This window comes from Halichoerus grypus, chromosome 6 (assembly GCF_964656455.1).
Source record: "Halichoerus grypus chromosome 6, mHalGry1.hap1.1, whole genome shotgun sequence".
Lineage (NCBI taxonomy): Eukaryota > Metazoa > Chordata > Mammalia > Carnivora > Phocidae > Halichoerus > Halichoerus grypus.
The window spans coordinates 51,362,564-51,390,058 of record NC_135717.1 but is presented as its reverse complement, the minus strand read 5'-3'; the positions used below and the strand labels follow the sequence as shown (position 1 = coordinate 51,390,058).

The following is a 27,495-nucleotide window of genomic DNA, read 5'->3' as shown; positions in this document are numbered from 1 at the left end:
AATGCAGGGCTCGATCCCAGGACCCTGGGATCATGACCTGAGCCGAAGGTAGGTGCTTAACCGACTAAGCCATGCAGGTGCCCCTAGAAATGTTCTTAATGAAGTAGAATGAAAACTGGAGCAGGATATTTCCCACAATCTCAAAAGAGGAGGCAGGATGCAGCTTTGCCAACAAAGTCTGTGCAGAACCCCACAGAAACTCTCTCCTGTGTTGTCCCTGCCAAGTTACCAGGCACTGAAAAATGGCCGTGGCTGCAAACCATCCCCCCACCCCCCACCCCGGCCCCGCCATGCCAAACTGGCTCAGAAAGGGAGACATAAAAGCAATCAGATAAGGAGGGAAGTATGTCCTGGAGAATTTAACCACGCTCTGAGACTCTAAGAGAGAGAAACAGAAGGTTGGAACAGCAAACAGGCAAAAATAAGAAAAGGAACAAAGGAACATGGAAACATCCATACCAATGATGGATGAAGAAACCTGTCTGGAAAAAAAAACAACAGAAACTGAATCAAAGGAACAGTCTGAAGATTACATTCAGATTCCCTAAATGTTTCACGCTGTGATAGGCACAGGTGGTTTCCCCAGCCCCCCTCTGACAGGCCGTGTTGGCTGCTGAGAGTATCTGGCTGCCTCTTTGGCAGGACGGTACGCAGCCTCCCCCACGGACAGGGCAGCTGGAAGCCAACGACTGTCGGGCGACAAAGGGCTGTCGTAAGGTGGGACTGCCCTTGTGGTGTGGCTCAGGCTCCAGGCTGCTAACTTGTGGGGCGCACAACTTTACCAACGACTTTGTTGGGCAATGCTAGAGGAACATATGAAAGAGACTGTTCATGCCAGCTGGGAGTCATGGGTCATCTATTTTTTGATGAACACAGAAAGCTTTATTCTTTCCCCATTATTTCTCCACCCAAGAGGAAATATTTCTAAGTCCTTGATGCAGCTGGGGAGGGAAGCATTTCTGCGCAGGCGTTGGGTCTTGTGGAGGCTTTTCCTGGGCCTGGCATCTGAGCCCAGCGTCAGCAGGCTGTGGGTGGTGAACAGGTGTAACTGGTTCTCTGGGCAACAACAGTAATGAGGTCACCAGCAAGCTGTCCTTCCTGTGTGTTTAAATGGCACAAGCCCAGAATACCTGCATGCATTTCTCCTGGGGAGATGAGTAGGGAACACACCTGGGGCCGGTCTGACTCTTGGCAATGCCATTTTCTGTCTCCAGATACTTCCCTCAACCCCGTGTGTGAAGCCCCTTTGTAGGGAAGGTCTTCTCTTCTGGGAGTCAGAGCCCCCATCCCCCATCATAGAGCACTACTGAGGCCATCCCAGACACAGCCAGAGGCAGTTGGGTTACCCTTGTTCCCTGGCTAAGGAGATAATCAAAGGTGGTTAAGGAGAAAGGTCTACAACACTGTGTGGTGGTTTCTCCTGGACAACTGGTCTACCCCACGGTACCTGGCCTGCCCTTGTGTGTGGCTCATGTAGGTGACACCTCCTCAGTGAGCCTTAGGGGTTTCTCTGCAGCGCTTCTCCCTATGCCTCATTTTGTACCTCCTCTTCCTCCTGACATCCGAAATTCCAGTTAGACCATATTCCTTTTTGTTTTGGACTTCTCCAGAGAAACAGAATCAATAGGAGATAGATAGGTGGGTAGACAGACAGACAGACAGACACAAGGAGATTTGTTAGCAATTATGGAGGCTAAGAAGTCTTACAAGCTGCTGGCTTTGAGCTGGAGGCTCAAACCCAAAGGCCTGAGAACCAGGAGGGCCAATGGTGAAAGTCTCAGTCCAAGCCGAGAGGCCCAAGAACCAGAGGGTGCAGGATGTATGTCCCAGTCCAAGGCTAAGGAACTGAGAACCAGGAGTGTCAGTGTCCAAGGACAGAAGAAGATGAACATCCCAGCTCAAGCACTGAGCAAATCACCTTTCCTCTGCCTTTTTATTCTCCTTAGGTCCTCAGAGGAGGGCATGACACCCACCCGCACTGGGGAGGGCAGTCTTCTTTCCTCAGTCTACTGATTCAAATGCTAATCTCTTCTGGAAACACCCTCCCAGACGACCCAGAAATAATGTTCTCCAGCTATCTGGGCATCCCTTGGCCCAGTTGATATACAAAGTTAGCCATCACACTTTTCCTGAGGGTTTTCTCAAGAATACAGATGCTGCTCAGAGAGTCACAGCTGCCAAAGATCAGCCACTTAATGTTTTGGTGAATGGCCATGGTATTTGGCTGAAGCTTTAGGAGAACATGGGCCCGGGCTGAGGATTGCCTGGAGAAGGAAAGGAATGACAGACACTCAGGTGGTCAGGCTGAGGAAACTAAAGATTCATTTTACCTACTTTGCAGTTTGGCTCTGGGCAGGTCCAGCTTTGGGCTGGATGTGGGAAAGAGGGCCAGCAGGAAGAGGAGACCATGAGAAGCCTACCCATGAACCTCTTCCTGGGCCCACGCCATACCTAAGCATTGCTTTACAAATAGGATTGCTGCCGTGGGGAGCCCTGGTGAGTTCTGGGGGCTGTCAGGAAGCCAACCCCACCTCTCCAACCCATCCAGTTACAAAGGAGGAAGCACCAGGAGCACGGCCACATGGCTCCCTGCCCCACGGACCCTGCCTCGCCTCTGAAGACCCATCCTATGAGTTGGGTTTGTTATCACATTTGGCTCCTGGATTGTATTTTTAAGACGTTTGAAGTCCTTTGATGAGCTGGTGTTTATATTTCATGTTCTTTCATGCCAAGTGAGTACTTATTATTATCTAGAATTACAAAAGCGTTTGGTGTTTTCCAAGCGTAGTCAGCTAGCTTCAGAATCCAGGAATATCTTGCTTTACACCATAGAGGCTTCCGAAAAAGTATGTATGTGAATCGGATTTCTGACAGTTTAGTAATATTTGAAAGTCACTAGAGAAGCGACCAAAGGGAAACTTGGGTGCATTTTTTTGTTGTTGGTAAAATGAAATAATCACATTCTGTAATAGCATAATTGCCTCTATACTAGACAACCAAAGTGTCGTAAATTGAGATTTGGGTTGGCGTTTTTACAGTCGGGCCACTAACATAAATGCTTCCTTGCCTTGTCCTCCCTACGTAGTTCTGGCTTTTCTCTCCATCCTTTTGCCTCAGCCACTTTTATTTTAATTGGACTGTGACTCACATAACAAGTCAAGTGCATTAGAAGCCAGAACAAGACGTCCAGGGACAGTCCCGAGAACCCCGGCTGGCAGTCCCCACAGCCCTAGGGGAAGTCATCCATTTCCTGAACCGGTCCAACTGGCGAAAGGTAATTATAGTCTGAGGTGCTTGTTAAAGCCACTGGTGCGGTGAGAACAGGTCAGGCTGCCCCTTTGTTTCCAGTCCACGACAAATGAGACAACTCCTGTCCCCAGCGCCATCCCACAGTGCTGGTGCAAACTACATCCCAGCACATCTTTGCAACTTGGCCTTGAAAGGCAAGCCGTATGGGGCAGGGTCTTCACACTTGACTCCAGGTTCTTCCCAAGACTGGGGTTCTCGGGATTCTAGATCCTATCAGGACCTGAGGGCTGCGGGAGCCAGGGTGCTGAATGACTTGACCAGGGAAGGAGTGGGTGACTCACAGGATTAGGGATGGTTTTAAGGTGTGGGGAAGCTGGCTCATTTAAATGAAATGTAGTCATCTTCTGTCCTCTCCAAGAGGGAGCAGTCGGAGCCCTGGTTTAACAGGGGCCCTAGGTGCCAGAAAGAACAAAGGACACTGGGCCTGCAGATCTGGTTTAGAGGCTGTTTGTGCAAGCTGCCAGGGCAGGGCCGCCCCCGCGACTCGGCCCAGCCCTCCTGCAGCCCCGCAGTCCCCAGTGGCATGTGTTCTGGTGTGAGGCCGGTGGCCGGCAAGGGGGTGCTTATCTCCATGATCTAGTAGGCCTGGAATCTAAAAGGTGGATTTTCCTCTTTGTTCCAACTGTGCACGCACACGCACACGCACGCACGCACATGCACAGGAACAAGAAGGATTGGGGTCTGCAGGGGAAAGAACGGGTCTCCCCCAGGCCTTCTCCAGAATCTTCCTAAACTGAAACTCCATTCCCGTTCCGCAATAATCCACCCTCCCTTGTCCCCCAGCCCCCTGTATTTCACTCCAGTGCAAGAGGCTTAGGTCAATGGTACCCCACCAGCAAAGAAAGAAGCTTAGGTCAGACCCTGACGCAGACTCGTGTAGGCCTCTGTGATGGGAGGCAGAGATTCTGAAAGCAACAGCATATGAAAGTCACTCTGTTCTACTTGGCTTAGTGTTGCTGCGCAGAGAGGAAGAGGAGATGCACACCGGGGAGCAGGCTCCAGAGAGCGGGATGGGCCGAGTTCATCTTGTAGCTTTGTGCCTTCTTAGGACGCAGAGGTGTATTTGCTCAGTGCCCTCCCTGGGAAGCTGGTTGGGTGTAGCGTCTCAGTTGCCTGGATAGGGCATGGGATGGGAGAAGCTAACACAAAAGCCAAGGGATGGCCGAGTGCTGTCGCCATGTGTATCATCTGACCAATCACGGTCCCAGGATGCTGTGTCGAGAAGGCTTCTGAGTCTTTATCTTAACTATCAGGTTTCACCAAGGCTGTCAGGAGGCCCAGAAGGTCCTCAGACAGTGGGCTGCCCAGCTCATGAGGAGGCCGTGTTCATCTCTCCTCATCCCCGCCACGCAGGTGACCCCGGTCACAAGAGCTCTGATTCCGGGGCCCTCAGGACCCCTTTCTCTAAGAGCACAGTGACAGCTGGGCTGGGAGGCAAGGGAGGGCAGAGACTGGCTGGCTGAGCCGGCAGCCAGATGTGGAGCCTCCTCTCATGAAGTGCTGGCAGGTTGGGGCGGTGGATTTGATCGTTGCCTGGGGACAGGAGCTTAGATAATGCTGTGTTCACTCTTCCCAGAGAGAGCCAGGCCTGAAGTCCAGCATTGCTGGGGGGGGGGGGGGTGCTCTGGACATGTGACCAGGTGTGGCTGCCGGCCACCCTGCGTAGGATTTTGTTTGGGATGAAATAAACTGAAGTCTTTATAGCATTAGGGCAGTGCTGATATATATTAGGTGCTCAGTGAATGTTAAATCACTTTTGCTTTCTCTCTTTTTTATTATATATTTTTTATTTATCTTTTAGAGATTTTATTTATTTGAGAGAGAGAGAGCAAGCGAGAAAGAGCATGAGTGGGGGGAGGGAGAGGGAGAAGCTGACTCCCCGCCGAGCTGGGGGCCCGATGCGGGGCTCGATCCCAGGACCCTGGGATCATGACCTGAGCCGAAGGCAGATGCTTAACCGACTGAGCCACCCAGGCACCCCGCTTTCTCTCTTTTTCAAAAAAAAATGTGGCAAAATGTATATAACATGAAACTTACCATTTTCACCGTTTTTAAGAATATAGTTCACCGGCCTTAAGTACATTCACACTGATGTACAGTCATCACCACCATCCTTCTGCAGAATCTTCCTAAACTGAAACTCTGTACCCATTAAGCCGTAACTCCCCATTTCCCATTCCCCAGTCCTGGCAGCCTTCACTCTACTTTCTGTCCCTATGCTTTCGGCTACTCTAGATTTCTCATGTAAGTGGAATCATACAGTAGCTGCCCTTTTGTGACTTGCTTATTTCACTTCCTACAATGTACTCAATGTACTCGAGGCTCATCCATGTTCTAGCATGTGTCAGAATTTCCTTCCCTCATAAGGCTGTAATATTCCATTTTAGGTATAGATCACATTGGGTTTAGCCATGCATCCATCAATGGACAACTGAGTTGTTTCCACCTTTCGGCTGTTGTGGATACTGCTGCTATGAACCTGGGTGCACAAAGAGCTTTCCAATCCCGGTTTTCAATGCTTTTGTGTACATACCCAGAAGGGATCCTTTCTCTTTTGAAATTCACCTTCAGCACATTTGACTTTCAAGAACATTAACGGACACAATGGAAGTAGCTGTCTAGACGTCCAGTGGGCTCCCGTTCCTGCGTGGGTCCTCACTCACCCCCAAAGAGACTTTTCATCTCCCTAGGCCCCTGGGACATTTATGGATCAGCCTAAACCCCTCACTTGACAAGGCTTCCCTGGTGCATGATCTGTAGTGACAGCCTTCCTTCCAACTTGCGTCCGGGCCACCTGTCCCGGTTCCTGCAAATCCATCTTTCTCATCGGCCCCAGACTCATCTGGCTGCAATGCAGGTGTGACCCCGTCACTTCCCACTCCCTGCGGGGTACAAGCTGAGCTCTGGAGCAGGGCCCCACCGGGCCTCCCTGCGCCTTGCCATTTACACTATGGTTACTCACAGACTCACCCTGTCCCCCTATGGCTTCTCTGCTGTCCCCTCTGAACGCCATCCACCTGCCACCCCCAAAACCCATGCCTCTAATGTTCACCTGATCCGATCTCTCCTGTAAGACTCAGCTTGAGGATTCGCTCCTCCAGAAAGGGAGAACTCAGATGAATTAGCAAGAGAAAAGCACCGCCAGTGTTCTCTTTCCAGGTGAAATGAACACACCATTTGAATACTGTTTTACAGGCAGTCATGCCTGTGAAGGGCGTGGGCTCAGGTAAGTCCCGCTGGGCATCCATCCTTCCTCAGTGGGACAGTTCTGTATCCTTGGAAAAGGTTAACAGAAACACCAAGGCTTCTTCAAAAGGAAGAAACCACTAAAGGACGCTGCATGACTGGAAGTTGGATGTGGAGTCTAGTGGGGTGGTGGTGGCCCTGTAGGATTCATTGTACGAATCTACATGCATAGATCTGTGTGCATCTCTTTGTGCGGAGACCTGGCTCCACAGGAGTCTTGGGGCTTTCTCGGGAGCAATGAACAGCACCGCCTCCCTGACGAGTCCCCTGACCCCCAGGGTCGCCTCGAGTGGGAGCCGGAGCAGGGCTGTGCTTGGCTCTGTCCTGGGAACACCGCTCGCTCCATCTGGGTTGTGACTTACGTATTAATAACTCCATTTCTCGCTGTCCTCAATCTGGTAGGTTGGACCTCCCCTGTGGGCCCCTTGCCCTACATGCGAGCGCATTCTCCCTTGTTCTCTGCAATATTTCAGGCTTCAATACTACCCTTTGCAAGGAATGGAATCACTAGGGTGAGGGAGTGCAGAGTCAAACAGACTGTTGATTATCAGCGGTGACTTGGCCATCAGCCCCATGGATGTGTTGGACCCCGTATCTGGGGGCCGCTTTAATCTCCTCAGAGGAGAGATGCTTCGGGTGCAGCTGCATCGCTTTTAAACCAAGCTCAATTTAACGTCTGGGGGTCTGGTCTGTCGGTGGGGAAGCCAAAGCCACTGTGACATGGATTGAACCATTTAACCTCAGGATCATGGGCAGTCTGTGTCTGACGGATGATTTTTCTGTCTTCAGAATGTTAAATAAAAATAGTCTCACAAAGCCCTGTGTGAGGAGGACAGAATTTCCTTTCCTTTTTTACCTGCTAGCTGAGGCCGGGAGAGAGACGGACAGAGCTCTCTGGAAATGGGCCTCCCTGCACCGGCCAGCCTGCTGTGGTCCTCCGTGTGGGCTCTCGTTTCGTCCAAAGTCCCGTCCTAATGGGGATTCCATCCCCAGCACGCGTCATCCCTTAACCTGTGGAATATGGCAGGGAAAACACCTCCCAGTCATACACAGCCCCATTTCTCCCCTCTGTTCTTCTGCCTGATCTCTAGGGAGAAGGTCACTAGGGAAGGTCACAGACGAATGGGCATGGTCGGCATGTAAATAGATCGTTACAGGACGAAAGGGCAGGTGAATGCAGGGAAGATGAGGACACCAGGAGAGCCAGGGGAAGGCCCCTTGCCCAGCCCAAAGGAGGGGAGTTCGGGCATTTTAGGGGAGGAGGATTTAGGGGGTGGGGGGATGGGCATGGTGGGGGAACATTTCTTAACTCTTGGTGTTTCCTTCCACGTAGAGGGAGCTTCGCCAGCATGATACTTCAGGTCTCCTGCCGTATCTGTTCCTAGAGGAAGCGGGATTACTTACGTTTGGAAAGAGAAACTAGATTTGCGGAGTCCAGATGTCCTCTTCTCTTCTTGGAGAGCCAGCCTGCCTGCAGACGGCGCAGTCTGCCCCTCCTGTCCCCGCTGTGAGTATTCCTGGCCCGGACCCCCACGGGGGAGGTCTGCCCTGACACAGCCCGGCCTGTGACTGGGTGGGCGGTATACTTGAACCCAGGGTTGGTATGAGGAAGCCACTTGTTTGCAGATACTGTAAGCCATGTTCTCCAAGACCGATTTTGTCAGTAATACATGTGGTATTTTGCTCTCCATCTGCCTGGCTTCTTCATCTGATTTCTCAAGGGCTCGGAACTTGGACAGAAAGGAAGGGTGCTATTTTGGGGCCATGTTGAACTCCAGTAGTGACAGTCAGCTCAGCCCCAAGCCCTGATAATTAAAAGGAAAAAGGAGATTGGGAGTAGGTTCTCTATCCAAAGTGGTAGTCTCTGAGGTGTGTGGGGTGAAGTGCGCAGGCAAGAGCAAACACAGAAGCTCAGAGTGGGAAGAAGCAACAGTGTTCAAAGACTGAAAAACACAGAAGTTGCTGGAACATTGTGACCGAGGAAGGAATGGGGGAGAAAAGGCTTGAGAAATTGCCAGATCAGATCACGCAGGCTTTGTAGGCTAGGGAACAGAGTTTGAATTTTATTCTAAGTACAATGGGAAGTCAGTGAAGGATCTAAGCAGGGCAATGATATGGTCTTCATTATGCCTCACGATGTCATCCTTTTGAATTCTTTCAAGAAGGGTCTGGGGGCCGGGCAATGAGAACAGAAGATGTGGGGACAAATCCTAAATTCTGGCTGGGTGAGTAGATGGATGTGGGTGCCCTTCACAGAGTAGTGAAGGTTGACAGGAGAAGGGGAAGGTAATTACATTTCAGATGTTCCCAGACTTCTCAGGCAACATCAGGTAAGCAGTTGGATGTGGCCTCTGGTGCTCAGAGGGTCTTATGGAACCCCAACATTTAGAGATGCGTGTGGGAGGACACCCATGTAAAGCGGACAAGTGAACGGACCTCCGGCTCATCCATATCATCCTACCTGGATAGTCATTGACTAGAGAACAAGAGCAAAGCACCTTTTTATTATTATTATTTAGCAGGGTTTGGGGCTGAATGATACAGACAACCTCCTTTGGAAAATTCTATATTGAGAGCCTCACATTATAAAGAATTATTGCATGATTTTGTTTGGAGGAGATTTCCAGGATATTTTTTCTTCTTTATACAATAACTAGTTGTCAATCATTTTCCTGTGGAGGGCAAAGAATGCAGAAGACTTTTTATTCATTACAATTGATGTCTTTTGAAAAGGACCCCATAATTTATGTTTATACAGGGCACATGGCTTTTTCAAAGACACCCATCCCTTCCTGAGACACGCAGCTGTGTTTTACAGCCTGATTTTTCACCCAGCCAAAGGACCCCGCAGGGATCCACTATTCATCTCAGCCTCTGCCTCTCCACATTCTTCATAATGGAGCCACTTCCCTGCAACGCTCCTGCTGGCTGGATCCCATTCATCCCCCTGAAAGGGGCTGCTGATATTTAAAGTTCAGTGCAGGAAGGTTTCATAATAAGAACTGGGGAAAATAACATAATCTCCTTTTAAAACATTTCCTTCCTCTGTTCTGCTGATAGAATCAAACAATTCAGAGTTCCATCTGCCCTGTAACAGGTCCAGATTGCTTGATGTGGTTTTGAAGTTGTTTCCTTTGTTTCAGGGTACCTCTGGTAGGATTCCCTCCCCTCCTTGATGTGTTCAGACCACGCCATTTGAGCCTGGCATTTGCCATTCCAGAAGCAAAATAATGAGCCCACATTGGAGGAAAATGTCACTCTGCCCCAGCCATCAGTACCTGGGCCTGGGGAGGGAAGTCAAGCTCTAAAAGCGGATGAGTCTATTTTCACTTAAAGGAACAATTTTCAAAATTAGTATAAAAACACACAAGGTTAAAAGAGAACAACAAGAAGCTAAATGCGGATCTGTTTGGAATGGGCTGACATGCTCCCAAGTGTCCCTTAGTCTTCGTCCCTCCGAGGGCCTCTGACTCCTACAGCTCTGCCCGCTTGTCCCTTTCCCAGGTTCCCACTTTGCCCATCGCTTTCCCTCTAGCTTCCAGTTCAAGAGCTGGCAAATTCTTTTCTGTAAAGTGCTATGTCTTACCTGTTCAGGCTGTTATAACAAAATACCACAGACTGAGTGGCTTATAAACAACAGATCTTTCTTTCTTTCTTTCTTTCTTTCTTTCTTTCTTTCTTTCTTTCTTTCTTTCTTTCTTTCATTTATTTATTTCTTTTTAGGGAGAGAGAGAGAGAGAGAGTAAGCAGGGGGAGGGGCAGAGGGAGAGGAGAGAGTGAAAACCTCAAGCAGACTCTGCATTCAGCGCAGAGCCTGATATGGGGCTCAAGCCTACAACCCAGGAGATCACGACCTGAGCTGAAATCAAGAGTCGGACAATTAACTGACCGAGCCACCCAGGTGCCCCATGACATTTATTTCTTACAGGTGACTGGGAAGTCCAAGATCAAGGTATGGCAGATTTAGTGTTTGGTGGGGACCCAATTCCTAGACAGATCCTCCTAGATATAACCTCACATGGCAGAAGCAAGGAAGGGAGCTCTGTGGGGCCTCTTTTATAAGGACAGGAACCCCATTCATGAAGGCTCCACCCTCTTGACCTCATCACCTCCCAAAGGCCCTATTTCCTCATATCATCTCATTGGACATTAGGTTTCAAGATATGAATTTTGGAGGCACAGAAACATTCAGACCATTGCAGGCAGGATGGTGAATACGTTAGGCCCTGTGGAGTACACAGTCTCTTTTGCAACTACTCAGCTCCGTCACATCACATGAAAGCTGTCACAGGCAACATGTAAAGGACTAAGGGTGACTGTAATCCAACAAAACTACTACTTATGGACATTGAAATGTGAATTTCAAGTAATTTTCACATGTCATAAAATAGTAGACTTCTTTACTTCTTCTTTTTTTTAAACATTTAAAAATGTAAAAAAAAAGAAAATGTAAGGGGCCCACGTTGGTGAGCAGGACAGATTTGGCCCATGGGCCATAATTTGCTGACCTGGCTCTGATTTGTGGCTTTCATGCTAATCTTCCTCCTGGCCACTAGGGGAGCACGACTTCCTGCTTCCACGCTGATGAAAACCCCTTCTCTATAAACGCAGGGATGAGAGTAAGAGTTGCTATCTGACCGCAGCGGAAAGGTGGAAGGATCATTCTTCTATTTTTTTTTTTAAGATTTATTTATTTATTTTATTTTAGAGGGGAGGGGCAGAAGGAGAAGGGAGAGAGAGTCTCCATGCTGAGCAAGGAGGGCTGACGCAGGGCTCCATCCCACGACCCTGAGTTCCTGACCTCAGCCACTTAATGGCCTGAGCCACCCAGGCACCCCTCCTCTGTTTTTTTATTCTCACTTTCTACTGTTTTTTTTTCCTACTGCTCTGCCACTCTGCCCACCTCAACTAAGGTTTCATCCTCTCCCGTTTTACCTTCTCCGGTATGTGTTCCAAATCCTCTTCCAAGGCATTCTCATTGCATCTCACGGTTTTGGCTTCCCTCATGTCTTAGGTTTGCCGCCAAACGGGAAAAAGAGGGTGCTTGGGGAAGGTTTTCATAAGCCTAAATCTATTCAATTTAAAGGAGCCTCCTTTATTCTGAGAGAATGGCTTTTATGTTTTGTGGAATTACAATGTCTGGCCTTTTGTGAAGTGCTGGTAACTCTAGACAGTTATGTTGTTGTTGTGTGTTTTTTTTTTAAAGATTTTATTTATTTATTTATTTGACAGACAGAGACACAGTGAGAGAGGGAACACAAGCAGGGGGAGTGGGAGAGGGAGAAGCAGGCTTCCTACTGAGTAGGGATCCCAATGCGGGGCTCGATCCCAGGATCCTGGGATCATGACCTGAGCCGAAGGCTGACGCTTAACGACTGAGCCACCCAGGCGCCCCGACAGTTATGTTTAACAAAGATCAAGCTCTTGGCATTGTCCACAAGGCTCCTGTACATCTGCTCTACATCTAACATTGCAGCCTCGCTTCTCACCATCTCTGGGATGCTTAGTTTTATGTGTCAACTTGACTGGGCCACCGGGTGCCCAGATATTTGGTCAAACATTATTCTGGGTGTTTCTGTGAGGGTGTTTTTGGATGAGATTAACACTTGAATTTGTAGACTCAGTGAGGCAGAGCCCTCCTTAGTATGGTGGGTTTCGTCTAATCAGTTCACGGCTTGAATAGAACAAGAGGCTGACCTCCCCAGAGCAGGGAGACTTCCTCCTGCCTGATAGCCTTTAGGCTGGGACATTGGCTTTTCTCCTGCCTTTGGACTCAAACTACAACATTGATTCTTCCTGAGTCTCGAGTCTGCTAGAGGTGAGACTGGGATACACCATCGGCTCCCCTGGGTCTCCAGCTTGCCAACTCACCCACAGATCTTGGGACTTGCCTGCCTTTTTAAACACATGAACCTGTTTCTTATAAGAAATCTCTCTCTATAGGGGCACCTGGGTGGCTCAGTCGTTAAGCATCTGCCTTTGGCTCAGGTCATGATCCCAGGGTCCTGGGATGAGCCCCACATCGGGCTCCCTGCTCAGCGGGAAGCCTGCTTCTCCCTCTCCCATTCCCCCTGCTTGTGTTCCCTCTCTCGCTGTGTCTCTCGCTGTCAAAAAATAAAAAATCTTTAAAAAAAAAAAAGAAATCTCTATATATACATCCTATTGGTTCTGTTTCTGGAGAACCGTGACTAAGGCAATCCCTTCACATTCTTTTTTTTTTTTTTAAGATTTTATTTATTTATTTAATTGACAGAGAGAGAGAGAGAGACAGAGAGAGAGGGAACACAAGCAGGGGGAGCGGGAGAGGGAGAAGCAGGCTTCCCTCTGAGCAAGGAGCCCGATGCGGGGCTCGATCCCAGGACCCCAGGATCATGACCCGAGCCGAAGGCAGTCGCTTAACCAACTGAGCCACCCAGGCGCCCCATCCCTTCACATTCTAAGTATCTGCAGCAATCCACACCTTTCAGTTCCTTGAAAGTACTAAGTCCTTTCCCCCTGTGGACCCTCTACCCCTCCTTCATGTCCTGGCTAAAGCCTGGTGCACCTCAAGTCTCAGCTCAAGCATCACTTCCTTAAGAAAGCCTGACCCCACTGCACCCCCCTACTTGTGCTATCTGGACTAAGTCCCTCTAAACTTCTTTCTGAATACTTACCGTAACTGTAACTTAAATGCTTATTGGTGAATTGCCTTATTTACTTATTTAATACTCGTGTCCCTCACTTCCTGAGGGCAAGGACCGCAGCTGTCCCTTCACCCCTGTAGTCCCAGCACGTGGCACAGAGCCACGCAGGGGTGGACGAATGATCATGTGGACCCCTGTGCCCCTGGCTGGTGTTATACCAGAAGTGATTATGTTCTGCAGAAGACAACAGAAATGTCAGGGCAAGGTGAAGAAATAAATAGCCTGCCTGCCTTAATCTGTGTCAGGAGGTGTCAATCCTGAAGAGAAAGGTGTTTCTTTTTTCTGCTAGTTAGGAAAAATCATGATTTCTCTGTCACAGCTAAGACAAAACTCGATCGAATTAAGGCAACAAAGTGTTTTCCAGTTGGGTAATTTTTCTTGTTGTAGTTGTTTTTTTTTTTTTTTTTTTAAGTGTGTGTCTAGCTGGGGGCGCCTGGGTGGCTCAGTCGGTTAAGTGTGTGTCTAGCTGATGATAATAAATGACTAGGAGTTGGGATGGATGAAATCCTAATTTTCGTGTCTTCACTTTAATCCATATCCCACTTTCCATAATGACTTCCATGTGGGGATACACATGGTTCATAACTTGTGCTTTTAAGTGCAAATGTGTAGGTTGTAGCTCCCTGGTATGCCTCAGTCCTTTCTCTTAGTGGAGACTTCTTGTTAAGCCAGGTTGTCCCTGAGTGCTGAGGCCTCCTGGACGCCGGGCAGAGTGAGGCCGAGCTCACTGGTGCTGGGTTCCCGGTTCCTACGGGCGGGCTGGCCACACCACTGCTCTGAAAGGTCCTGCATTTTCCCTCCTTCTTCCATCTCTTCTGCCTCCTGCCTCTCTCCTTCCTCTCACACACTGACCATTGCAGGTTTGGAGCGGGCTCTTTCTTTTATTCCTTTATCGTGTACTGCATTCTAGTTACAGTTCTCCAAAGGAAACAACATGAAATCAACTGAAGACAAGGGTTTCGAAATAGTAGCGAAGACGTTGGTGATGGAGGAGGCCATCAACTCATGATCGGTTAACAGACGTGTTTTGAGAGTCTACTTTGAGATCTGTGCTGTCGTAACCGATTGGGATTTGGAGAGTTTAGGATGATCTATTTGTTCCCTACTTCATATGCACTGGAGATTGGTCACATGCCATGCAGAAGGTAGTGTTGGAGCTGGGCAGCCAGCACTAAAGGGAAAAGAAAGGAGAGAAGGAAGTCGGCTAGGGAACTTGGTGTTGTCCGGTGTGGGGTGCTGAGTGCTCACGCTGAGAGATGAGACTCACGAGACTCACTCCTGTGTGGGTTCCCTCTGCAACCTGCCTGGAATGCTGTTCGCCCAGATACCTCCACGGCAAGCTGCCTCGCCTTCTTCAAGTCTTTCTGCAAACGTCATTTTGTCAACAAAGCCTCCTTGTCTGCGACATTCTGCATTTTGTGTCGCCCCCAGAATCCCTGTGTTGGAGCCCTATGATGGTATGTGGGGGTGGGGCCTCTGGGAGGTGATTAGGTTGGCGGGGAGCCCTCAGGAATGGGATTACTGCCCTTGGAAGAGCGACCCCAGAGAGCTCCCCCCACCGCTTCCACCATGTGAGGACACAGAGAGAACGTGGCCGTCCAGGAACATGAAAGTATGCTCTCACCAGACACTGTATCTGCCAGTGACGTGATCCTGGACTTCCCAGCCTCCAGACCCGTGAGAAATAAGTTTCTTTTATGTAGAAGCCACGTAGTCTGTGACATTCTGTTATAATAGCAGCTTGAACAGACTAAGACACTCTCCATGCTATTAATGCTATTTCAAATTGCAACACCTTGCCCCCTCTAGAACGTTCCCTGCCTCGCACTCTCAAATCCCCTTTAACCTTTCCAGTGTTTTCTTTTTATAGCATTTGTCATCTCCCAATATACTATCTAACACACTTATTTATTTTGTACATTAGTTATGTTTGCTCCCTGAACATATGCTCTATGAGGGCTCATCTGTTTTATTCGTTGGCGTATTCTAAGTGCCCAGAATAGTTCCTGCATAGGGTAGATGCTCACCGAATCTGTGCTGAACACACACATGGTCACATAATTTTAGCGAATTTACTTTTAAAAAAATATATTTATTTTAAAGAAAGAGTGAGGGGAGGGGCAGATGGAGAGAGAGAATCTCAAGCAGGCTTTGCACTGAGCGTGGAGCCCTACTAGGGGCTCAATGTGGGGCTTGAGGTGGGGCTCGATCTCATGACCCTGGGGTCATGAAGAGAGTCAGAGGCTTAACCGACTGAGCTTCCCAGGCACCCCTACTTTTGTTTACCTTTAGAAGCATCATTTCATTGAAATTGATAAATAATTTACCTACCAACATCTGTTAGTCGGTGCTTGTTCCTTTTGTCTCCTGGTTTTTAAGTGGCTGAGAGGCAGTCACTGAGGTGGTAATTTTATTGCTAATGGAAATGCTAAATGTGCCTCCAAGTGGCAGGTGTGTACTCTTTCTGGATGTTTACAGTTTCAGACCTCAAGTGCTAAAGACAGGAGAGGAGTGAGGGGGAGGACCGCAGATGGGACTTGTCTAGCTCAAGCTGAGCTGGAGGAGGGTCATGGGAGCGCGACCCCGGGTGGGCAGAGGTACAGAGGGGAAAACACAGAGCTGGTGAGAAGAGCAGCCCATCTGGGACGGGGCAGGGATGAGGTGGGTGGTGCTGAGAACCGGGAAAGCCGAGCAGAGGAGTTTTGGCACTTTGTGGGGAGAGAAGAGACGGATGAAAGCTTGCTGGAGAAGAGTCGCGAGGCTGTTCTGCAGATGCTGGCCTGCAGAGTGGGGTCAGAGAAAGTCCGAGAAACTAGCTGCGCAGTCGTCACCCACAAGCAAGTGAAGGTCAGAGCAAGGTGCTAGTCAAGGGTAATCTGAAAGAGATTTTGTAAGAAACAACAGAAGTTTTTCTAGATTTTTATTATGAAAATTTCAAACATACAGAAATGTGTAAGATATAGTTTATCACTATACATATATATGTATATAGACACACAGCTTCGATTCAACCCCTGAAACAACAGAATTTTAATTGGATCTTATTTCATTTACCAAGAACGTACAAATGGTGGGTTACAGTAAATACATTATAGATACAGAAGAATATTTTTTTCCAGTTGTTACAGTAGGACCTCAGATTCAACATGTGATCGTATTTTCTCATTAGAGTTTTAATAGTCAAGACTCTAATACCATTTTTAGTATATTTTGTCCTTGACTGTGAACCTCTGTGTGAAGTCACATTTCATGAAATTAGCGAGGAAGGCAATGTGATGCTGTTTCGCTTAGTGCATCTGTGATTGTAATTTTTGCCAGCAAAATATTTTTTAAATGTTCGTGTTAGCTGGGTCGAGATGAAAAATATTGTTTTGTTCCTCTCTAAAGAAAATAAAAGCTTGTGTGGTTAAGATTTTATGCCAAATGTTCTCAGGATGAAGGGTTCATTCATGCTTTATCAATTTAACCTCTCATGTGAAAAAAAGAAAAGTAAAAGAGTGAAGTATGAAGGTGAAATTACTGAGGAAAATGGTACTTATTAGCCTGCCTTGTGCCGGTCTTCCTTGACTTATCATGGGGCTATGTCCCAGGAAAGCCATCAGAAGTCAAAAACAGTGTCAGTGGAAAATGCATTTAATACATCTGACCTACCAAGCATCACAGCTTACTTAGCCTGACCTGCCTTAAACGTGCCCACAACCTCCCATCAGCCGGCAGGTGGGTAAGTCACCTCGCACGAAGCCTATTTGATCATCAGGGGTTGATTATCCCGTGTCATGTGTTGAGGATGCCCTGAAAGTGAAGAACAGAACGGTGATGGGTGCAGAATGGTTGTTGGGATGGGTCGTCTGCCCTCATGATCGCTGGCTGCCTGGGATCTGCAGCTCACCGCTCAGCATCCGAGAGAGGACTGATTGCACATCGCTAGCCCGGGACAAGATCCAACTTAAAATCCCAAGTACGGTTTCTACTGAAGGCCTTAAGTTTTGCACCATCACAGAGTAGAAAAATCATAAGAGGGACCATCGTTGAGTCGGGGACTGTCTGTAGTATTTTTTAATTTCCAGGTTCTTTCCTTTCCTCAGCTCTCTGTTTTGGGTTGTTTTTATTGCTGCTTTTTTGTTTGTTTGTTTGTTTGTTTGTTTGTTTTCAGCCTGACCCAGCATTACTTTCTGTGTCTATCAGTTCTCAGGCCGGAGAGATGTGCACAACCTGTGAAAATGCCAATTCCGTAAACGCAAACTATTCCAGCGTCTCTGTTTTAAAAAACCACAGATGCCTTGGAGTCCCGAAGGCTGAGTAGCGCAAGGATGAGGTCCTTTGAATTCCTTATGTGGTGAAACTCCCCTACAGGAGGGTCAAGAGAAATGATCTGATGTTCAGCTGGGAGCTATAGATTGTTGCATTACAGTGAGGCTCCTCCCAGTGAGGTTCCCACAACCACCGTCCTTAGGCCTGTGTGTGCCTCATTCTGAGGGGGTGGGAGAGCCATTTGGAGAATTACAGTGCTTCAGAATAAATTACTGGGGCTGCCCAGCTCATGGAGATAGGTGGGACCCGCGTATCAGACATCCAGTCCGCTCTGGAGATAGAGGGCATGAGGGAGAAAATGGAGACACCCTTGGTTAGTTGCTTGGGAAGAAGCTCCATCTTTCTTAGCGGTCAACTCTATTTGTCTGCCTCATGAGGACAGACGCTCTTGTTTCTTTTCCCCATTCTTTTAAAATTCATTTTTACTTGCACAAGTAGGGACACCTGGGTGGCTCAGTCAGTTAAGCATCTGCTTTCAGCTTGGGTCATGATCCCAGAGTCCTGGGATCGAGTCCCGAGTCGGGCTCCTTGCTCAGCGGGGAGCCTGCTTCTCCGTCTCCCTCTGCCGCTCCCCCTGCTTGTGCTCTCTCTCTCTTGCTGACAAATGGATAAATAAAACCTTTAAAAAAATAAAAAATGAAATTCATTTTTACTTGCACAAGTAACACATGAATACATTCTCATTATAAAGGAAACTTCTATACAGATAGACAAAAAAACCCTCTTAATTCCCCAATCCCCAACCTATTCCTTCCTCAGAAGTAATCACTATTATCAATTTGGTATAATTCTGTCCAGATTTTCTTGTTTGCATTTGCATGACTGTATTTACATAAAGAAATGTATAGTCTTCTGTATGCATTTACATAGATAATGTCATGCTTTCCGTAGCATTCTGCAACTTGCAGCTTTCGGGGAACAGTGTGTCTCTGAGGTCTTTCCATGAGATCATTTATGTGGTCTTTTCTATGTAAATTCACTTCATTCTCTTTTTACTGCTACATTATATTCCATGGATGTGCCAAATTGTAACCAATTTTCCTAGTGATGGCTATTTAAGTTTGTTTCCTTTTTAAAAAAATGTTAAACACTGCTATAATAAACATTCTTTGCATTTTCATGCATACACTTGACTGATGCTCTAGAACAGATGGAAACTGGGAGACACCGGGAAATGAATTGTTGGATGAAAGGCATGGCCATTTCATAAAGATAGATGCCGCCAAATGGCCATCCCCAAAAAGTGTTATCAGTACACCACCAGCATATAAGACAGAATCTATTTCTCCACCGTGGCTATGGATAATCTTGAATGTTCACCACTCTGTTTTGGCAAAATGTAGCCTCTCACTGCCTATCATAATTTGTATTTCCATGAGAATCAGTGGGGGTTGAGCAAACTTATTACCCACATGCCCATCCATCTTTTATTTTTTTTCCTCGTTATGATGCCTTAGATGTTTCTTTCCACAAATATGTGTGTGCATAATTACAGAAAGATGTGTGTGATTTGAGGGGGTTGAAATGGAGATTCTGTTATCTTGGACCTGGACACTCTCACCGGGTACAGTACTTGTGTTTGGGGTCCGGACTGCGGTGGGACCAGGGGTCCTGCTATTGACCTAAAATAGTTTTGAAGTCTTATAGTTACTAATTAGTAAACATGGTGGCTTTCATTATTTATTTTTTAAAGATTTTATTTATTTGACAGAGAGAGAGAGAGAGCAAGTGAGCACAAGCAGGGGCAGTGGCAGAAGGAAAGTGAGAAGCAGACTCCCCGCTGAGTAGGGAGCCTGAAGCAGGGCTGGATCCTAGGACCCTGACATCATGAACTGAGCTGAAGGCAGACACTTAGCCGACTGAGCCACAACATGATGGCTTTTAATGATAGAATTCTCTTGTACTTTTTTTTTTTTAAAGATTTTATTTATTTATTTGACAGAGAGAGACACAACGAGAGAGGGAACACAAGCAGGGGGAGTGGGAGAGGGAGAAGCAGGCTTCCTGCTGAGGAGGGAGCCCGATGCGGGGCTCGATCTCAGGACCCTGGGATCATGACCTGAGCTGAAGGCAGACGCTTAACAAACAACTGAGCCACCCAGGCGCCCCTCTCTTGTACTTTTGAGGCTGTTGATGCCGAGTCAGGTTTTGCTACTTCTCCATCTCCCTTTCACAGGGTCCGATTCTAACTCTGGTCAGCTGGTCAACCGAAACCTTATAGCTCCAATTCATCCCCTGCTGTGTGATCTTCATTCACCTGCAGAAATACCTGGGCCTTTGCTGGGGGCTTCTCGTTGTCAAGAGCAGATCTAAGGATGTTGTTCTCCTGCCTACGGTTGATCCTGTCATTTATCAGCATTTCCCTCTGAGCAGGACGTGTTTTCAACTCCTTGACTTCCAATACACACGTTTTAAGCCTGACCTAGACCCTAGACCCTCCTCTTCTCCATTTCCACCAACAAGCATTCTAGAATCCACCCTGGGTGTTGAGCACAGCAGAAGGCTGGAGAAATCCCTGGGCCTGGAGGCGCAGGTAGGGCTGCCACAACAGCTGCTTTGTGTTTTGTTTCCCTTGCCCCCCACCCCCATGGCCATCTCTGCTTCTCGGGTCTCTGCTAGCCACACCCTTGCTGCGTGCCTTTAGCGCCTCCTACTCCAGCCCAGCTGTGTACCCCAACTTCCTCCCGCCTGCCTGCAACCCAATCCTGCAGCCTTCCCTGCCCACCGGGAGACTGACCTGGTACCTTCTAAGAGGTGTGGGCAGTGTCTGCAATTGGACGTAGGCATCCCTAGAAACCCAACAGCTACTCACCCCTGGACACTCTCTTTCCTGGCTCCCCGCCCCGAAAATGCACTGACACTGACTATGTGGACACGCTTCAGTGTCCGGTCCCTGGTATGCTTTCAGTTTCCCATCTGTTCTTGCTGTGTCCTGAACCTGTTGGTCCAGGTGAGTGCGAACTACCTTTCCATGATCAAGTCTTCGAAAGGAGACAGAGAGACAGACAGACAGGCTGGTTCAATGCAATTCTCTTTATATAGCGCTTAACCCCAAACTATAGGCAAGTAGGTACTTAGGAAATGTTTTCTGATGGTATAATACTATATGAAATTATTTCTTTATGTAGTTCTTGGACTTTCTTGGACTTACCTCTTGACTGGATGGAAGGTGGGTGGAGGAGGGGTAGAATGCTGGTAATTACTTTTGAAAACTTTTTCCAGGGGTTGAATGTCTAATTTTCATATATTCCTTAGTGGGTCTGATTTCATGTAAATCGTATTTCCAAAGCCAGGTCGCATTTAGTCCCTGAAGGAGCTGCTGTGCACAGATCTGAACACACATGAATGAGGGCATCTCATTCTTGGCATCAAGTTACTGCAGTTCTGCTTTGGAGACCTGTCATCCCAAACCAAACCAAATCGGCAGGGGAAGGCATCTTTCCCCATCCCTGTGCCTCCCAGACTCTCTCAAGAAAGTTTTCTGTGACCAGGGGACCTTGCTTTCTGTCACATTCTTCTTTTTAACAGTAAATGTCTACAATTTAAGGACTTATTTAAATTTGCACAATTTAAAGAATTTTTTGAAAAGTATGACATTTTTTGGAGAGGGAATACATATTGTTTTATTTGAAGACTAAATGTTTTAGAGGAGGTATATAGTATTTGGCATCAGAAAAAGCTGGGGTTTTTGTTTTTGGTTGTTTGTTTTCATTTATGAAACTTAACCCTTCTTGGGGTGCGTGGGTGGCTCAGTGGTGAAGCATCTGCCTTCGGCTCAGGTCATGATCCCAGGGTCCTGGGATCGAGTCCCACCACCGGCTCCCTGCTCAGCGGGGAGTCTGCTTCTGCCTCTGCCCCTCCCCCACTGATGCTCTCTCCTGTGTGTGTGCTCTTTCTCTGAAGTAAATAAATCTATAAAATAAAAGAAAAGAAAAAGAAACGTAACCCTTCTAAGCTTCTCATGTGTCACAATAGAACACGTGTAATAACATTTTAAAAGGTGTGAGTAGATTAATATACTGTTTCTTGTAGCTTTATGTTCTTCCCCAGGCCGCGCCGAAAATGATACTGCCTGTTTGTTAAGACTTGGGTCTGGCGACTGGGGTGTTCTCATCCTGACCTGACCCAGTGCCCCACTTTGTGACATGAGACTATTGATTGCCCCGTGTAAGTGTGAGTTGTAAGATGGGAGTCGTAACACCAGCTAGGATGATGTCTGCCACCCTGGGCAACCCAGAATAGAAAGGGTTTGCCCCCAGACGGTGTGGCAGAGCTTTAAACAAACAAACAAACAAACAAAAAAGAGCCCACAACTCCCTGACTCATGGTCTAGTGCCCGGGGCCAGATGTTTGGTGGGACAGGAAGCAGAGGGAACCAACTCCAAGAAAGTGTGTGCGCTTGCAAGCTACCGACTGGCCTGGCACCAAGGGACGGTCCCTGGCCACTTTGTGAAGATGGTTCCTCCTGGCTCCACGAATAACCATGGGGTGAGGACTGGGGACACCGGCGCTCAGGAGCTGGGTGTTGGGGGAAGATGATGCAGGCCTTCACCACTGCTGACCCCGGGTGTGTTCCCGAGGCCTGTGCTTCTTGGGCTTGTCCATCAGTGTGAGGCAGGCTCCCTGGGAAGAACACCTCTGGGGGACAGGGAGGGTCAGGTGGTCAGATTCTGCGTGGGAGAGAGAGACAGAGACAGAGGGAGAGGTGTGTGCGTGTTGGGGGGGAGAGTGAGAGGGTGGTGTAAAAAAAAAAAAAATAGAAGAGGCCAGGAGAAAGAAAGCAGGCTCTCGTCTCATTTAACTTAATTTTTATTTCAAAATTCAAAATTCTTTCAAAATTCTTTTCCTGATGCTTTGTTCCCAGCGGTCTCTTTTGCTGTGCTTCCTGATGTTCTGACTATTCAATTTGGTGCACTGATTCCGTTGCTAGCCTGGCCCTTTGTCTGTTTTCCACTTTTGCTGCATTGATCCAGGCTTTTTGTTGTTGTTGTTGTTCCCTCCTGCTGGTTCCTGTAGTTTCCAGAACATACTGTGTAGACAGCACTCTTCTGGGTGAAAATCTCTGTTTTTTATAAGAGCATATTTTTCCCTTTCTCTTAAAAAAAAAAAAAAACACAACCCTCTCTTTATCTCCCTCTGATTTCTAAAAATCTCATTGTTCATTTCCTCCTATGTCCACTTCCTCCTTTACGCCCTTACCCTCACTGTGAGTTGCTTCTTCGGTAATGGCTTTATTGAGATGTAATTCACATACCATACAATTCATCTATTTAAAGTGTACCATTGAGTGGTTTTTGGTATATTCACAGAGTTGTGTATCCATCACCACAAGCAATTTGAAATCATTTTCATGACCCCAAAAAGAAATCCTGCACCCATTGCCAGTCACTCCCTGTTTACCGCCCCCCCGCCCTTCCCACCCTGGTCCCTGGCAACCACTGTTCTATTTTCTGTCTCTCTGGACTTGCCTCCTCTAGACATTTCACATAAATGGAATCATTATGTAGCATTCATCTATTGTGACTGGCTTCTTCCACTTAGCCTGTGTTTTCACGCTTCCTTGAATGCTGTAGTACGCATCAGTGCCTTGTTTTTATTGCCAACGCCCAGAGACGTCCTGTGTCCACGTGGTGCAGATGAGGGTAGGGCCAAGAGTCACGTGGAAAAGAATGCAAAGTGATAGATTATTAAAATACGATGTGGCGCTTTTGCCAAAGCGCTGACAAACCTATTTTCCTGAAAGCATATTGAGGACCATTAAATATGCCCTGGCAGAAGATGGGACACCATCTCCAGAATTTTCAGTCCAGAAAATTCTTTCCATGCAAATCTCAATGCTCCCAACACCCTCCTCTCGTCCCTATCTCCCTTCTTCCCTCTAGTCTTTCTGTGGAAAAGAACGGCAGTGGTTGGCTTGGGACGATGTGCCCGTGAGGTTGTGCCCGTGTCTAAGCGTTTCTGTTCTGGTCTTGGACAAGGAGCGAAACGATTTCTTTATTGGGAATTTGAAAGGGCCCAAATGAAGCATAGCTAGATTGAAAAATAAATATGTTATCAAGTCAAGAGGAGATGAGAAGAGGCCCAAGGCATTGAAAGGAGAGAGCCGGGAGACCAAATGGCTGGCAGGGCACCTGGGAGTGAACTTGGATAGGTATGTGTGGAGAGGGAATCGAGGAAACGGTGTCTTGAATTTCCTTTGTTTTCCTGGCAGAGGTCAGAAACCTTCCCAGGGCCTTCAGTGTAGTGCTCTGAAACAAAAACGGCTGCCATGTTTCAAGTCAAGAATGATAAGCCGTTGGCGTGAATAGGCGCCATAGGCTAAGAAAGGTCTATATGAGCAGGATGGAGAAGTTCTCCTCTTGCAAAAGTATCTCAAAAATTATGTTAACAGTTACGAAACCCATTACGGTTAAATATAATTCACTTGATGAATGTGGCTCCAAAATATTCATAGAGGAAAAGAGAGAAAGGTCATTTTAAAGTTCTGGGATGGCTGAAATCTAAGATATTTTGGGTTTGGATTGGAGAGAAAGAGGAAAAGACAGAGTATGATTTACCCCATCTCCCCATCAGGTTAAGTTTGCAGATGGAATTAAGGTTGCTAGTCAGCTGACCTCGCAGTAGGAAGATTATCCTGGTTATCTGGGTGGGCCCAGTGGAATCACAAGGGCTCTTACTGGGGAAGAGGGAGGCCGAGGAGTCAGTGTCACAGCTGTGTGATACGAGGATGACTCAACCGGCCGGTGCTGGCTTACAAGATGGAAACAGGCCACACGCCAGGGAGGCGCAGCCTCTGGGAGTTGGAAAAGCCCTCAGGACACCCTGATCTTAGCCTGGTAAGACCCACTTCAGACTTCCAACCTCCGGGACTATAAGGTAATATATGTGTGCTGTTTAATAAAGCCACTGAATGTGTCGTAACTTGTTACAGCAGCAATAGGAGACTAATACATTTGGGTTTTATGAGTTTGGGGCAAAGTTAGCTAAATTTAGGGTAAAAATATGGAGCTGTTTGTAATTACCGTAAGTACTGTATTTACAGTGAAACTTGTAAACTTGACTGATGAAGGCTTTGATTAACTACTAGACTCCTCGCTAGCTAAGAAGCACCCCAGCTCAAGCAGGCCGGGCCCCCCACCTTGCTCCCAGTGCTGCAGGAGATGCGTTGTTCTTGGCACCTGGGTTCTCATGTGGCTGCTCTCATCCTGATTCCTTGATCAACGTGGTTTTCATTTTGTGTCTTCATCAGTCTTCTTTGAGAGACCAGGGCTGTGGCCCACTTCTGAGCCCCATGCTCTGTTTTTAGAGCTCTCCCTGGGGGCAGCTTAATGCCCAATCCATCATGCAAAGGTCTTACTGGTTTTGGGGAGCCTCTTTTTTGCCTGCATGAACTCTCAATCTGTTGGACATACAAATATAGCAAACTCATGGTGGAAAGGATTAAGAGATTGGCGCTCTGGCAGTAGACAAGACCCACAGAGTAAACCCTCCAATTTCGGGTTCTCCACATCAGCATTTCCACAGCTGAAAGAGGCACTTGCAGGCACGGCTGGCAAGAGTATAGAGCAGTTAAACAACTAATGAGGAGAATTTAGCAATATTTAATAAAACACAATCAAACGGGTCTTACTGGGCTGGAATCCACGTGTCGGAAGAGCTGCATTCCCTGGGGTCGAGCAATCCAGCTTAGATCATTTTATTCTGAAGAAACGCCCTGCAGAACGCAAAACAACATACAGAAAAAAGGGTATTGATTGTGGAATTTCGTTATAATCACAAATACTGAAAACACAACCAACTGAGAAAAAGACTGGCAGACTCTGGGAGCTGATGGCCAAGGATTTTCAAGCTCTACTGTTAAAAGAAGAAAGTAAAGTGGAAAAGAATATGTGAAGCATGTTACCATTTGTGCACAAGAAGGTGGGGGTAAGAATTGTGTGTGTGTTTGCTGTTTTCACCAGAATCACAGGAAAAATAAACCAGAAACAAAGGAAAATGACTACGTGGAGGGCATAGGTGTGAACAGCGTGGAAGGAAGAAGGATGAGGGGGACTGTGAACTTCTCTGAGGATTTTTTTGTGCAGTTCTGAATTTTGAACCACGTAAATGTTTTATTTTACTTTACTTTTTTATTTTATTTTATTTTTAGGACACAAAGTCTGCTTTAAATATTTCTTTGGGAGGGAGGACACCACACTTCTACTCAATTAAGAGTAACATTTTTACAGTCTTGAGGTCTCTCTCTCTCTCTTTTTTTTTTTTTATGTTTATCATGCCATACATTCACAGGGAATGGTTTCTGGAAGTTCAGGCTCTTTCCATCGGCTCTCACAAAATGTGCATCTCTGGGTGGGGCCAGCTGGCGCTTCAGCTGAACCCAGGTACCTTTCTCTTTGGCTTCCATCCGATCATTTTCCTTCACCCGCTTCAGGAAGCTGTCTCTGCTCTTTGAACACTTAATATGCTCAATACATACACTAACTCTCTTGGCAAGAATCTTGCGTTTAACTTGTTTGTTTATAACAACGCCAACAGCATGCCGGGTAACATTGTGGGGCATTCCTTTCTGAACAGTGCCATTCCCTCAATGTCCACAATATCACCTTTCTTGTAGATTCTCATGTTCATGGCCAAAGAAACAACACCATGTTTTCTAAAAAGGCCTAGAGAAGGGGCGCCTGGGTGGCTCAGTCAGTCAAGCGTCTGCCTTTGGCTCAGGTCACTATCTCAGAGTCCTGGGATGCAGCCCCGCATCAAGCTCTCCGTTCAGTGGGGAGTCTGCTTCTCCCTCTGCCTCTCCCTTTGTGCTCTCTCTCTCAAAAGATTTTATTTATTTATTTTGAGAGAAAGAGAGCGAGAGAGTGCGGGCGAGCCGGGGGATGGGCAGAGGGAGAGAGAATCTCCAGCAGACTCCGAGCTGAGTGCAGAGCCCGGTGTGGGGCTCGATCTCACGACTGTGAGCTCATGACCTGAGTGGAAATCAAGAGTCGGAGGATTAACTGACTGAGCCACCCAGGAGCCCAATAAAGAAAATCTTTTTAAAAAAAGGCTTTTGTTTTGTTTTGTTTTGTTTTTAAAGGCCTAGAGAACATAGAGTAGGTATCTCTCCTCTTTCCTTTTCTGTTGGTCATTCTGGCGAATTATTGGAAAATGGTGGTTCAGGTGGTTGAAGCTGAACCATGTAACAATTTTAAATGTTTAAAAAATTAAAGATAAGAAAAAAAGTTGAACATACACAGAAACAAAGGAATCTAAGCAGTTAGCAAATTGATGGCATGACAACACAGAGATGAGGATTGTCAGTAACTCTTGAACCCTATGCTCTGACTAATGGGATATGGTCTAAGGGAAAACAGACTAGCAGGAGGCTTATGCATTCGGGTTGTACTTGATAGTAATATTAGCGTCATCACACTGAAACTCTTTGTATGTTGTAAGGCATGGCAAATGAGTAAATGCACCCACTGTGTGGGGTGACCTCAGGCTCATGAGGTCAGAGGAGGGGGGTTACATGGAACTGAGAAATGCTGTGCTCCTGGATTAGAATTGGAGGGCTCGGTACGAGCTCATGATTTCCCAGCTCTATCCGCTGTCAAAGATAAAGCGGGACATTAGTTAAATCTGTGAAAGTAGCTTTTATGCCGGAACTACTGACAGTAGGGACAAGATCTGAGTCCCGTTCTGATTTGCACAGAGTAACTGGTGTTTTAAAGTGAGAATGAGGCCGTGGGGAGGGGGACAGAGGGCTGCTCAAGTGAAAATTACAAAGGATCGGTCAGTGTCAGTGTGACTTAGGCCAGCTGTGCATGCTGGCTGGCAGTGATCAGAATCAGGATTCTGCCTCCCACGGGGACGGGGAGATGGAGACCAGCCTGCCAACTGCCTTCCAAAGGCATGCCCTTCAGAGCCCCAAGAAAGGCATTCCTGAGTTGTAGGAGATGTATAT

The 27,495-nt window shown here is 47.3% G+C and overlaps 1 protein-coding gene across 1 annotated transcript in view; it reads left to right on the top strand.

The window, feature by feature from the left end:
* The first annotated feature begins 8,040 nt into the window (after window positions 1-8,040).
* Window positions 8,041-27,495, top strand: part of USP6NL (USP6 N-terminal like) — a 246,248-nt gene continuing 226,793 nt past the window's right edge. Inside the window, exon 1 of the mRNA XM_078075131.1 lies at window positions 8,041-8,062. The gene's annotated coding sequence lies outside the window, so the exon portion shown is untranslated. The remainder of the gene's footprint in view (window positions 8,063-27,495) is intronic.